Source organism: Eschrichtius robustus, chromosome 14 (genome assembly GCF_028021215.1).
Source record: "Eschrichtius robustus isolate mEscRob2 chromosome 14, mEscRob2.pri, whole genome shotgun sequence".
Taxonomy (NCBI): Eukaryota; Metazoa; Chordata; class Mammalia; order Artiodactyla; family Eschrichtiidae; genus Eschrichtius; species Eschrichtius robustus.
In genome coordinates this window covers 83,219,504-83,232,778 of record NC_090837.1, presented here as the reverse complement: position 1 = coordinate 83,232,778, position 13,275 = coordinate 83,219,504, and the positions used below count along the sequence as shown (strand labels likewise).

Sequence of the window (13,275 nt, the reverse complement as noted above, 5' to 3'; positions counted from 1 at the left end):
GGATGAGGAAACTGGGGAATATACAGTAGATTAATTAACTTGCTAAGAGCATTCTGGAACAGGGTAACTGAAACAGAGCAGGACGCTAGGGTCCTTATGCCCCCTCCCTTGCCCCACCCCCTCCAATGTCCTTACCAGCCTTCTGTCTATACAAAAACTTTAGCCAAAGAATAAGTTTAATCAGAGAAGTGAGAAAATACAGAAACAAAGGGAAATAGTCCGACAAGACTAAATAATAATAGTTTAGTCCTTAAGCGTAGCAAAGGACCTTTAGTTCCTTCTCAAGGGCTACAGATAATATTCTGAGCCGTATCCTGTGAGCTACCTTGTAGATACTGAAACGCCCACTAGGTGGAAGAAGTTAACTACATGATGACTGATGACCAGACTGTTGCCATGACATAAGCTGCCACAATTCCGAGAACTGGCCTCAAAGGAATGGGAACAAACTGACCCTGGAACTGAAGATTAACTGTACTTAAAACAATCAAGATGGCGCTGGTCAGACCAATGCATGACCAATATCAAGATGACTGCCAGAGCCGACTGTGCTGTTTCTGCCTGTAGCACCCTCCCTCCATCTATATAAGCTCTTGCCCACTGATTGGGGGGTGGGGTGGGGGGAGGAGGCCTTTGGACAGGAGTCCACCCTCCTCTCCCCACCCCGACCCCCCGCTGCCAGCATCCCAAATAAAGCAAACATTCCTTTCCACCAACCGTGCCTCTTTATTGACTTTTGAGCTGCAAGCTGCCGGACCCCACCTTCGGTAACATAACCTAACCACTGCCCAACCTGACTGTTGAGGGTTCAAAAGTAAAGACCCTAAATTATTCAAGTGCCCTTTGTTATGCAGCAACCAAACAGGAAAACGCTGGCTCCATGGCAGTACTGTATGTGAGAGTTAATTCATATCTGCAAAATAACCTAATTGTTTAAATACAACATCCCTTGGACCCGTCCCCATGTGGCTGCCTCACATTTAACTCATCCTAAGGAAGTTCCATAGGTCTTCCTCTCCTAATCCCCTTTCCAGTGGGTGGCAAAAAAAAACATATACTTTAAGTGGTGAGAGTCGGGATAAGGCTAAAAGGCTTTAGAACGCCTAGGGTTAGCTAACCCTTACCCTAACCCTAGCGAAGGGAGAACAGAACTTAGAAGACTTGTCTAATCAGCCCTGACTCTGTGGTTTCCATTTCCTCCGGTTAACCTGGAGCTTTTAGGGTCCCTGAGGCTTAATTCCTCTGCTCCAGAAATGAGGAAAGGAAGCCAGACAAGGACGCAGAGCCGACGCAGGTTCTGCTGGCAGAAAGAAGGCAGGGGGGCTTGACTTAGAATAGAAAGTGGATGTTTTCTCCTACCTTTTCAGAATATATTTATACAAGAACATGTCTCAAATGATAATAATCAAATTTGTTGAGAAACTGGTTCAAAATTGTAAGTTGCTCTTCTCAGAACTCTCCACGTGCACCTCAACACAAGAGTCCAAGAAGCAACTGTACGTGAAATAATACGAAACAAAAGTTCAAAGAGCACGACCTGGTGAAAAGCATCAGGCCACTGCTCTGCCATCAGCAGTTCTGCTAACAGGGCCAAGCAAGTCACAATGAGGTCACGGACGCAGGAAATGAATCCCGGACAGTTGGGATCACAGGATCCACGTTTGGGTTTGTCTGTGATGCATCTTTCAAGAGCTCTATGAAGAACACATACTTATAGAGCTTAATGAAATCATCTGTGGATCCACTCTCCCTGCAGCTGCAAGAGATTTAAGACCCTAACACTTAATTCCTCCAACTGAGATGGGCCCAAAAGAGAAAGTGGAAACCTAGTTGGGTCCTCTGTTTTAGTGGAGAAGCTTCTAGAATGGCGGGGCAGACAATGACCAAGTAAAAGGATGAGCTGGATGCACTACGTGTTTCCATTCTTTTATCTGATCCCAGGACATGATGCACAGAGTTATACTCAAATTCCAGGGCAATATGTACACATATGGAGGCCAAATGTGGAGGACTTTGTTACTCCTCCTGAATCAACTGTCCCGTTTCCCCTCACTGTTGATAACTGAACACGGACAAGGCCCAAGAAGGCCGAGGAGTGGCAGCCAAGGCTGGTCGTGAACTTCCCGGTTAGACTCTGTGCAATGAGGCACAACAACTGTCTAGACAACTTTCTCAGGACACTCTCCATCAGCAACCTGAGCTGAGCCAGCAGCCACGAATACATGTTCAACAAGGCGATAAAAGCACAAGGCTCTTTTTTTTTTTTTAATCTCTCACTTGTAATCTGGGTTTTTTTGTTTTGTTTTGTTTTTTTACTATTTTGAAAACACATGCCAGAAAATCTTACCCCCTGCCAAACACCCTCTTTTAATAAGAGAAATCTTCTACATGCATGACAGGCGCTTCATAGCTTGGAACTAACCGCACTGTAGTGGGCGCACGCAGCCGAGCGGGTTACTGTAGGTGGGAAATCATTAACCGAGTACGGTGAGAGTGTGTGCCCAGTAATCCAAAGGCCAAACTCAGCCAGGAAAAACAAAGGCATCACTGCCCTCAACAGCCACGAGAGAGACTGCATTTTACGCTCCAGGCATCTCAATGGGCTGTTCAACCACAGCGCGTTAAGCAGAGAAGGTTTTTAATTCACTGAATCCCAACATTATACAATGGTAACAGCAAGTGCTATTGAGCCACACCTGCCTGCAAACCTGGAAAGGCCAGATCAGGTCTCCGGTCAAGCGGTAAGATGACAGAACAACAAAAAAAGGGGGGATCTGGTGAAGGAGGAAAAGGCAACATGGCTGAGGTTACAAGCTGTCATTTATATTATGGCATCTACCATTTTTTTGGACTCAAAATGGAATCTATCATTTTGGACTCAAGTTGTCCAGACCCTTGTCAGTATTATTTACTCAGAGGCAGCTGGACATATAAATTCCCATCCACCCCCCATAGAAACCATTTCAGAGTTCGGGTTCTTTACCCCATTAAGTTTCCTGGGATAAGAAGAATCTTACAACGAACCACAACCAGGGATGTTGAATAAATGAACTACGATGGGAAAGGTATCAGTATCTTGAACCTTCACGCAATCAAATAACTGCAGTTAATATTAAAACAGCACCACCCAGCAGAACTTTCTATGACGCCGGGAATGTCCGACATGGTAGCTATCAGCCACGGGCAGATACTGAGCATCTGAAATGTGGCGAACACCAACTGAAGACCTAAATTTTAACTTTTATTTGTCTTTAATTAATCTTGACTAGCCTCACACGGCTAGTGCCTCCTGATCGGCAGGTGCAGCTCTAGTTCCCAGGAAGTGGCAGCAGATGCCAGAATACATGGTGTTACCAGAGAAAAGCACAACAGCATCAGGACATGAACAGAGAAAAAGGTCACAAATGTGAGCAGCGAAAGTAGTCACCAGGTCTCACACACACCAGAAGGGAAACGGACAGAAACTCACAGTCAACGGGAAGGGAGGACAGACAGGCTGGGCGGGTGGGAAGCACGCTAAGGGGCTGGGTGGGGTGAGCGAGCACCTTCAGGCGGCCAAGATTCCTGAGAAGGGAGACAGGCGCCCACAAGGAAGTAAGCTAATTTCAGGTTGGGTAAATGCTACACAGAAACCTGAAAAGGACGGAATGACTCAGGGGAAAAACTTGCAGTCTTCGGGGAAGGCTTCTCCAAGCAGCAGACCTTCCCAGGCTAAAGGGAGGCAGGTCACGAAGATCTAGGGGAAGACTGTTCTGAGCAAAAGGAACAGCAGAGGCCAAGTTCCTGAGACCTGCGGGCAGAAGGGCTGGTGAGCCCTGTGCAAGGGGGTGGCCCCTAGAAGCTACTGAGCCCCCGAAACGGGGCTGGCCCAAATTGAGACATGCTCCGAGGGTGACATACCCACCACATTCCAAACACCCAGTATAAAAAGAAAAGCATGTTAAAAGATCTCATTCATTTTTTGTGTGAGTATTGATTCCACGTTGAAATAATCTTTTTGACAGAATGGGTTAACTAAAACATTAAAATTCATGTCACCTGTTGTTTACTTTGTCATGGGACTACTAGAAAAGGAAGGGTACACACGTGGCTTGCACTCATGGCTCACAGCACCTTTTCTCGGCAGTGCTAGAGCAGAGCAGAGAGAGGGGAGAGGCGGGGCAGGGCTAGAGCAGAGCAGAGAGAGAGGAGAGGCGGGGCTGGGGACTCGGGCGGATCACGTAGGGACTTAGAGCCAGGCCTGGGCTTTGGGACCCAAGTCTGATGGGGAAGTAACGCGACCTCATTTCTACTTTGGAGGATCACTCTGGACAGGAGGTGGGGGAAGATGGGGAGGGAGGTAGGAGTCCCGGCTGGAGACAAGGCTGGCCACCCTTCTCGCTGGGTTCTTGTTAAGAGCCCAGGCTTACAGTCACATTGCTTGGACTCGAATCTTAATTCCAACACTTAGAAAATTTGTGACTATGGAGAGACCACTTAACCTCTCTGTGTCAATGTCCTCATCTGCAAAACAGGATGCTAACAGCCTTCCTCTAGAGTTTAAGATATGCTTTTTCAAATGCTTAGAACAGTGCCTGGCACGTATGTAGTAAGCCCTCAACAGGTGCCTTGTGATTACTATCATTGGATGAGGAATATGAAGGAAGATGGTAAACTAGGTTTTTAACTGAAAAACTGGGTAAGAGATGGTGGGCAAGACTTTGGGGGGTGGGGGCAGACTTGAGAAGGAAAGGAATTAGTTCTGCTTTGGCCAAGTTACATTTGAGGTTCTCATGGGCCATCAAGTGGACCTGTCAGATGGGAAGTTGGCTCTCTAAGTGTGAGTTAGAGGCAAGGAGGAGTCCAGGCTGGCAATACAATTTGAGACTCATCAGCTTACAGGGAGGGCTTAAAGCTTTGGCCTGGATGAAACATCAGGGAACAGAGTGAATAAGGGAAAAAAGAGGATGGGGGCCGACCCCCGGAGCCTGCAAGATTTGGAGACCTGGAAGCAAAGGAGGAACCAGAGGGAGGCTTAGAAGGAATGACCCATGAGGCAAGGGAAGAACAGACCCAGTGGACAACACGAGGGACCAGAAAGGCTTTCAAGGAGGAGAGCCAGGGGTTTCAAATGCAACTGAAGGTTAAGGAAGACAAGGGCAGACCACACATGGGCAGGCTTACCCAGGATGGTGCAGGTGGGCACCAATGGCTGGTGTCCCAACCAGGTAGCAGCCACTGGTCACCCTAGTCATTGGAGTAGAAAGAGACACAGTTACAAGCTTGAAAAACGGTAAGAAGGTAGACAGTGGAGAGTTAAATCTAGGTAAAAGGGTACCTGCTAGCCAGTGAAGCACAAGAGGGCAATGGCTGGAGAGGAGCATAGAATTTTTAAGGAAATTTTCAAAGAGAAACATTATAAGGCCTAGTTTTCAGGCCGTTTGGCAGAATCCAGAAGAAAAGAAGAAATGAAGGATCCAGGAGCAAAAAGAGTGAGCTGCAGGAGAGAGATCCTTGAGAAGGCGCCAGAAGGTTCCTTGCGGGGAGAGGAGTGACCTCAGACAAGAACCAGCCTGTGCTTCAGCTCCCGTAGGGGCCAAGGCAGCGGAAGAGGACGCAGCTGGTGGTAAGAAAGACTGACTGCATGGCTTCTTTCAATGAAACAAGAAGCAAAGTCATCAGCTAAGAAGGGGAGGATGGAGATGTGGGAGAACTGATGACCGATCAGAAGGTGTCAAACAGTTTTCTTGCAACTGGTGAAATTACCCCAGAAGTGGAGTAAGACAGATGCCCATCAGAGGTGGGTGGTCACAGATGTGATGAGTCCGGTTGACACAGTCTTGCAATAGTTGGAAAAATGATCTTAACCAGGGTGGGGAGTCTAACTGGGGCTGGCGGGGGTCTCATCGGGCAGTCCAAAGGAAGAAGAGGATCCCAGTGCTGTGGCTGTCCTCAGGAGGGACCCATGAAGTCTAGGCTGCCATCTCAGGGCACCACGGTGGCGACGGGCAGTGAAAAGGAGATGGGGGTCCATAGACTCGCAGAACCCTGAATTCTGAAGGGAGAGTCTCACGTAGGAAGGACTGGCATGGAGATCTGGGAGGCGAATGCCTTAAATCACGATTCCAGATTCTGGAGGTTAATCAAGACAACAAGATCTAAAGAGGGTCAATAATGAGGTGCAGAAAGGTCACTGGAGTCGGGGAGGTCAAGAATTGAGAGGCCAGGTTGCCGGGTGGATGGACGGACAATGGTGGGTGGAGACTGTGAGGCCAGAAGGAAGTCATCAGAGGAGGAGGTGATCAGGAGATGATGCCAGAACGAGGTGGGGAAGGGGAGCTACAAATGAGGGTACAAATTTCAGCGGGAGCTGAGGTTTAAAACAGGGGGAAAGGCAGGTTAGCTGGAAATGGCAACAGGGAAAAACTACTCCTTGAGGAGACTGTAAGGGAAGCAGTGTCCTCCAGGGACAGCCAGCCAGGTTTTCACAAGAGCGAAGAGGCCAGGGAACATTCAGGAGGCAGAGGACGTGGGGACTCTGCCGATGACAGGACCCAAAAGGGGACAGGCGAAAGAACGGTGTAGCCAGTGCACATACTGTAATGGGTGGGCCCCCCTTTGAAACTGGTTTGGTGGAGAATAAATCAGCTGGGTATAAGCAATACCTCTGCACGCCTCATGTGAAACGTCACCACAGGGAATTCCCTGGTGGTCCAGTGGTTAGGACTCTGCGCTCTCACTGCTGAGGGCCCAGGTTCGATCCCTGGTCAGGGAACTAAGATCTCGCGAGACACGCAGCACAGCCGGGGGTGGGGGTGGGGGGAAGTTACCACAAATGTTAAGCCTCTTACGAAGGGCAAGCTGGAGGTATAAAGGCGATGGCAACTGCAGAGCTCACGTGTTGGTGACTGAATACAGCCAAGCCTGTCCCCAGCTCTTTGGGACATAGCCATCACCTCCACTCCAGCTCTACAGCAGGACGGCCGCTCTACACCAAAGTCAGCCACCACTAGAGGGCGACACAGCCCCAAGACTTAAGCAACTCCCAGGCACTAATTTTAGTAAAGTTCTAAGCAGAAGCAGACACTGGTTGGAATTTCACTCAAATTCATAATTCACTTAGTTGAATTTTGAAGAGGGAATACTACAAGAATACAGAGAGGCCATGTGTATGGATATGTACATAAAAAGGTCTCAAAGGCTTGACATCAAACTGGTCAACAGTGGCCCACCTCTGGCAACGTAAGATATGGGGGTAGGAGGGGCTGATGCGTAAAAAAAGGCTTACTTTCACTTTTCAGTCTATGTGCAGTTATTTTTCAAGAATGCATTCACATATTATTTGTATAACTTTAAAATGCATTAAAAATGTAATGATACAATATATAGATAGAAAATGTGTAACATTAAACAAAACCTTGCGCAAAGTAACTACAGAGAGACTCCCAAACAGCGTTCGTTCAGCAGGGATCTAAAATCCATCACATCTAATTCTGTTTTTTTCCCAAAGGAAAATAAGCCCTCAAAAGATTAAGTAATTTGCTCAAATAACAGTGGCAAAATTAAAATAACACCCAACTCTCATCCCAGATCCTAATACGTGGGACTCCTTTCTGTGTTTCATCCTCTATTAAAACGTTAGTGTTTATTCATCAATTCTCTACTTCTCCAGGATCTTTCCCACCTCCCTTCTCTCCTCTCCTCTCCACTCCCCCCCACCGCCCCGCCAAAAAAAGGGGGCCGTGGGGAAACACTTAGAAATTGTGTACCTGAAACAGCATGTCTTTAAAATATACTTTAATAAATATTGGTTGACATTGTCATCTCTTGATGAAAAACATAATAATCACTCAATTAGAGGATAGTCCCGCCTAGTCCTTATCTTCAAATCACCTGCAGTTTACTAAAACAGTACAAGGGGAATAGGGGAATATGGTAATGATCATCCAAGTACCAAGGGATCCAACAGGAGGTAAAATATTATATCTGCTGGACTGAGAAAAATTGTCCTGAGGTGAAAGGTAGGAAAGGACATTTTTTAAAGGGTGAATATTTTGCTGAGTGCTTACTATGGGCTGAGCATTGGGCTATGAGTAGTTTGTTACCAAATTCCATCCTCACAAAATCCTGTGCAGTAACTACAGAACCCCCCATCCTCCCACTGCCCCCGTCATCTGCTGTTTGGCTTTTCGCTGTTTCAGTTACCTGCAGTCAACCGAGTTCCAAAAATATTAAATGGAAAATTCCAGAAGTAAACAATTCCTAAGTTTGAAATAGTTTGCCATTAGGAGTAGCATGCTGAAATCTCAAGCCATCCCACCTGGGATCCCCCACTGCCAACAACATTGTCTGTTCCCAGCATCCAACCATCAACCTGGACATCATCGTGGCTCCAGGATCACTCAAAGCAAAGGACTGTCCTTCTGAAGTATGGTCGGAAGGGCAATCGTTACCTAACACTACATTACAACGCCTACATCATTCACTCACTTCATCTCATCACTTAGGCATTTTATCATCTCACTTCATCGCAAGAAGACTGAGTACAGTACAATAAGACATTTTGAGACCACACTCACATAACATTTATCACAGCATATTGTTATAATACTTTTTCAGTATTAGTTAGTGTTGTTAAATCTCTTACTGTGCCTAATTTATAAATTAAACTTTATCATAGGTATATATGCATAGGAAAAAAACAGTATATACAATCGACGCTTGAAAAACATAGTTAAACCGTGTGGGTCCACTTATATATAAATTTTTTTCAATAGTAAAGATCATAGTTCTGCATGATCTGTGGTTGGTTGAATCCACAGATATGGAGGAACCAATGGATACAGAGGGACAACTCTAAATTATTCGTGGATTTTTGACTGGTCAGAGGGTCGGCACCCCTAACCCCTGTGTTGTTCAAGGGTCAATTGTATAGGGTTCGGTATTACCCACAGTTTCAGGCATCCACGGGGGTCTTGGGAGGTATCCCACACGCATAAGGAAGGACTACTTTATCATGAATTTCCTTATAGAGGGAGGGGAAACACAGCTGGCCAGCAAGTAGCAGAGCCAGGATTCAAACTGAGGGCTGTCTAATCCGTACCTTCTCTAACTGCAGCCTTTGGCAAGTGGATCAGATGGCACTTTCTTTACTTCTGACATGAATCTCACTCCATCCTTAGCCCCTCTCTGCCCTTGCTGTCTGGTTTTCACAATATTCTGACATTTTTATTTGCGTTGCCCAATTTGGCCAACATCAATGCAGGCAGAAAGATGGTTCATGGGCCTGGGTCCTAAAGAGAGCAGGTGAAGGAAGGATCCAGAGACAGGCAGGGTCAGACCTTGGCAAGAAGAGTGTTTCTTCCTCAGAGGATCGGAAAGTAGAGGATTAAGGAAGATTGTCAGATGTCTGATGATACAGTAGCCAATGCTCTGCTGTAAAGTGTGATTAAGGGAGGACTGGGGAACAGAAAAGACCTTGGTTCGCAACACTGGCTGCTTCTAAGACTCACCTGTGTAGCTTTAAAACACACCCACCAGTGCCCAGGCCTGCCTGCCCTGAACCAATGAAATAGGGATCTCTGGGCATGAACAGGGCCTCCGTAAAAGTTTCAAACCTCCCCCAGGTAATTCTAAGGTGTGGCCAGAATTAAGAACCACTGGGCCAAACCAACATCTGAGAGGACTAAACTTGGGCAGGAACAAAGGGTAGGGAGGCAGGACTGCAAACTCTCAGAAGTCCAGCCCATGTGAGCAGCATGCATGTTGGTAAATGTTGGTGACATTCACCAACAATTTTCTGCAGCGAGGAGCAAAAAGAGCAGCACAGCAAGGTCTTCCAGGACAGGTCAGTGGGTCAGGGGTAAAAGGGTGTGCAGTGGGTGCAAAGGTACTGTGGCAGCAGCTGATAAAGGAGACCAGGCTGAATACAGAGACGAGGCCAGAATACAGCTGCCAGGCAGGGAGAATCCAGGGAGGCCAAGGGACCAGGCTAGGGACAGGCAGGGATGTCAGAATGGCTTGGATACCTTTTCAACCTATGGATGGATATGAGTGTCACATCTTCCCTCTACATCCCCACTATTCTGGTCCTCCCAGGTATTTCTGGTACCTCTGTCCCACTGAGACCACTGGGACAGAAGAAAGTGTAGACAGGAGAAAAATGAAACAGAGAAGTAATGTCAGAGAGAGAAGACTGCAGAATTTAAGAGCTTAGAGGTCAAGCATCTTCAACAGAAGCAGTGGCTTGGATTGAAGAGAAATACTATTGAATTTACTTCAATAAGAAATGACGAGGCCAGTGTATTAGCCCATCCACAGGGATATCGAAGACCCTTAGGGTGTTGCAGGGGTCTGGGTACGGATGAAAACCAAGAGATGCGGAAGTATGGCCCCAGGAGAGTGGTAGCAGGTGGTGTGAGCCGAGGTCAGGATCTTCAAAAGATATCCCGCTTGTATTGGGGGCCAAAGGTGATCTGGAATCAGCTCCCTGGAGCTGGAAGAGGAGCCTTCATGGGAGAGAGGGAGGGAGCAAGGTCCTGGGGCCACAGTTACTGTACGTGAAAGAGCAGTAGCTTCCTTGGCTGGAAAATGAGCAAATCAGACAGGCTTCCCTTCAGCCCTAATGATCTACAGCTTGATAACTATCTCAGGAAATTTTGAAAGATCTGGTACAAACGATGATTTAGCCAGAAAACAGCAACAAAACAGAAGGAATACAAGTTCCCAGAGTCGTGAACAGGCCTGGAAAGGGGCAGGGCAGTTCTTAGAACTAGTTGTTTGGGTTTTTGGTTGTTTTTTTTTTTTTTAAATCAAAGGGAGGGAAGATTTTAAACTAATCTGTCATAACAAGAAAATATGATTTTCTACCTATAAACAAATTTAGCACAGTCACTGATGAAGCAGAACTGCTAGTTATACAAGTAAATGAGATGAAAAAACTATGAAGAGCCCCAAGTTTGCTTCACCAACTCGATTCTGATCTATTCATAAATTTTTTTCGACAGTGAACACTGGGTCAGCAGCCTTAAGGGCCCCTGAAAAGCAATGATTAACATTCAGGAAATGGGACTTCCCTGGCGGTCCAGTGGTTAGGACTCAGCGCTTCCACCGCGGGGGGCACGGGTTCGATCCCTGGTGGGGGAACTAAGATCCCAAATGCCTCATGGAGCAGCCAAAAAATAAATAAATGTTAAACATGCAGGAAATGTTAAGTGAATGACGCAGCAAACAGAAGGGTATGTCCATGTTGATAACAATATGTTCCACAGAGTGATTTGTGGGATCACTTAAAAGAGCAGATGTGTTCTATGCATCGTGTAAAATTTTAGGCTTATTGGAACGTTTTGGTAATTCTTGTTCGAGCTTCGGGGAATATGTCGTGAATGAGAAGGGAAGTAAAGGGAACTAGTTATCAATGTTGGAAGGACACAAAGGACTGCGGGCTGTGCAGCCTCAAGCATCAAGTATGTTCTTTCTGAGTGGTCGTCACTCACAGTAAGTAAGTTTGGAGCAGCTATTCTTAAAACAAAAAAAAAGAAAAAAGAAAGAAAAGGGCGAGAAAAACACCTGAATAAATGAGAGGCAGCCATTAACCAGAGGTCAGGACAGTGTTACCAAAGAGAGGAAACGTTCTGTGTGGGTCACAGGCAAAGGCGTCAGGGTAAACAGAGCCACACTCACACCATGTCAAATGATCGGAGGGAAACACATTCAGGGGAATGATTTTTCATACCTATGGACTTGGTCTCATTAGCTTAGAATTTTACCATTTCCACTATGATATGGCTCCCCAATAAAGAGTGAAAAACGGCCAACTGCTTCCCCATAAATAATGATTAACGTGCAGGAGCAACGTGGCTGACATCCAAACTCAAACGTGTACTTAAATCAAATTTGAACACAATAAAAAAATACACTGACTGCATATTATCTTGAACATAAATTATTCTAGGCAGTAATAAGGAGAGGCTGTTTTTCCTGCTCGAAGGCAAACAGGGCCTCCATCCTCAAATTAATATATGTGCTGATTTAAATTAGCATCTGGAACCATGGCCTTAAATATGCACCCAGAAAAAAGAGGCAGTTCTGCAAATGCTCTGGACTAGGAGAATCCCAGTTTTAACTCTTACTTCATACCTCAAATATTTACTAAGCACTTATTTCCCCCTAGGTATTGGGGGCTGGGCAACCTTCCCACCCCTGGAATTCCTTTCTAGAGGGAGGGAGCTCCAAACCACTCCCTCCACCCAAGGCAAGAAGAAACGCCAGCTTTGGCTTGAGTTTGGGTAAGAAACTGACTGTGCCGAGCCAAGCCCCTTCCTCTGGCTCCTTTTTACCCACCATACAGAGATCTGTCCAAGGATGGACCCTCTACTTGGTGAGGCAGCCCAGGCCCGTGCTGGTCCTCACCAGGGTGGGCATGAGGGGGTTTTAAGTCTGCCTAGTTCCACGTTATCAAGTCCATGGGCCTGGCCACATATGCCACATCCTCCTGTGCCAAGCTCTGGCACAAGTCAAGATGATGCTTTGGTCCTCCACCCCACCCCCCCTCACCCCCCAAACTCTTCTGTTACTTCTCTGATGGGATGCGTTTACTGGACCCCCTTGAGTCCTAGCACTATGCTGCTGTACAAGGCAGAGGAGTTCGGGGGGTAGTGGCTCCAAATTTAGAGTGCAAAGACTCATCTGGACAGGACTGTTTAAAATGCAAATTCCTGACCCCTAGGCCCATGAATTCTGATGAAGCAGGCCTGGGGAGAGTTCAGAAATCTGCACCAGGGACAACCACAGCTTAACCAAAACCACCCTTTGAGACAACCTTGGGAGCTCAAGACACACAACATGTTACCAATAAATGTGATTTTCCATTTCTGTAAATGAAATGATTTCATGGCTGGTTTAGTGACCCACAGAAAATGCTCACAGGATAAGACTACAGGTGGGAAACGCAATTCTGAGTGTGCTAAAATCACCGGACATGTCAGTTCATCGTCAGCCGGATACCAGCCTAAGCACCCACAGCCCAAGGAAGGCGCACCGTGGAGGGTGCCTGGTCCTCACACCGGGCAGGGGCCGCTGAGAGGGAACACCGCAGATTGGCGGAAAACTTGGCAATCCTGGGTATGATCGAGTTACCTAAAAATGTTGAGGTCTAAACACATCTTTCCCCCAACAAACCCCAACCTCCAGCCCAAATCTGAAGTTCAGAAGGGTAGAGTGTTGTCTAATAGGGCCTGGCAAACAGACACAGCGCACTGATTTTTCTAACCTCTTAGCAGAGGCAAAAGAATCATA

General features: G+C 46.7%; 1 protein-coding gene and 1 non-coding gene across 3 annotated transcripts in view; one reads left to right on the top strand and one right to left on the bottom strand.

Annotated features, from left to right (window-relative positions):
• NEDD4L (NEDD4 like E3 ubiquitin protein ligase) overlaps positions 1–13,275 on the bottom strand; it is a 338,047-nt gene that overhangs the window by 267,787 nt on the left and 56,985 nt on the right. The gene's annotated exons all lie outside the window — the stretch shown is intronic.
• On the top strand, positions 6,682–6,754 carry TRNAE-CUC (transfer RNA glutamic acid (anticodon CUC)). The gene has a single exon. It is a non-coding gene; the product is annotated as a tRNA-Glu (tRNA).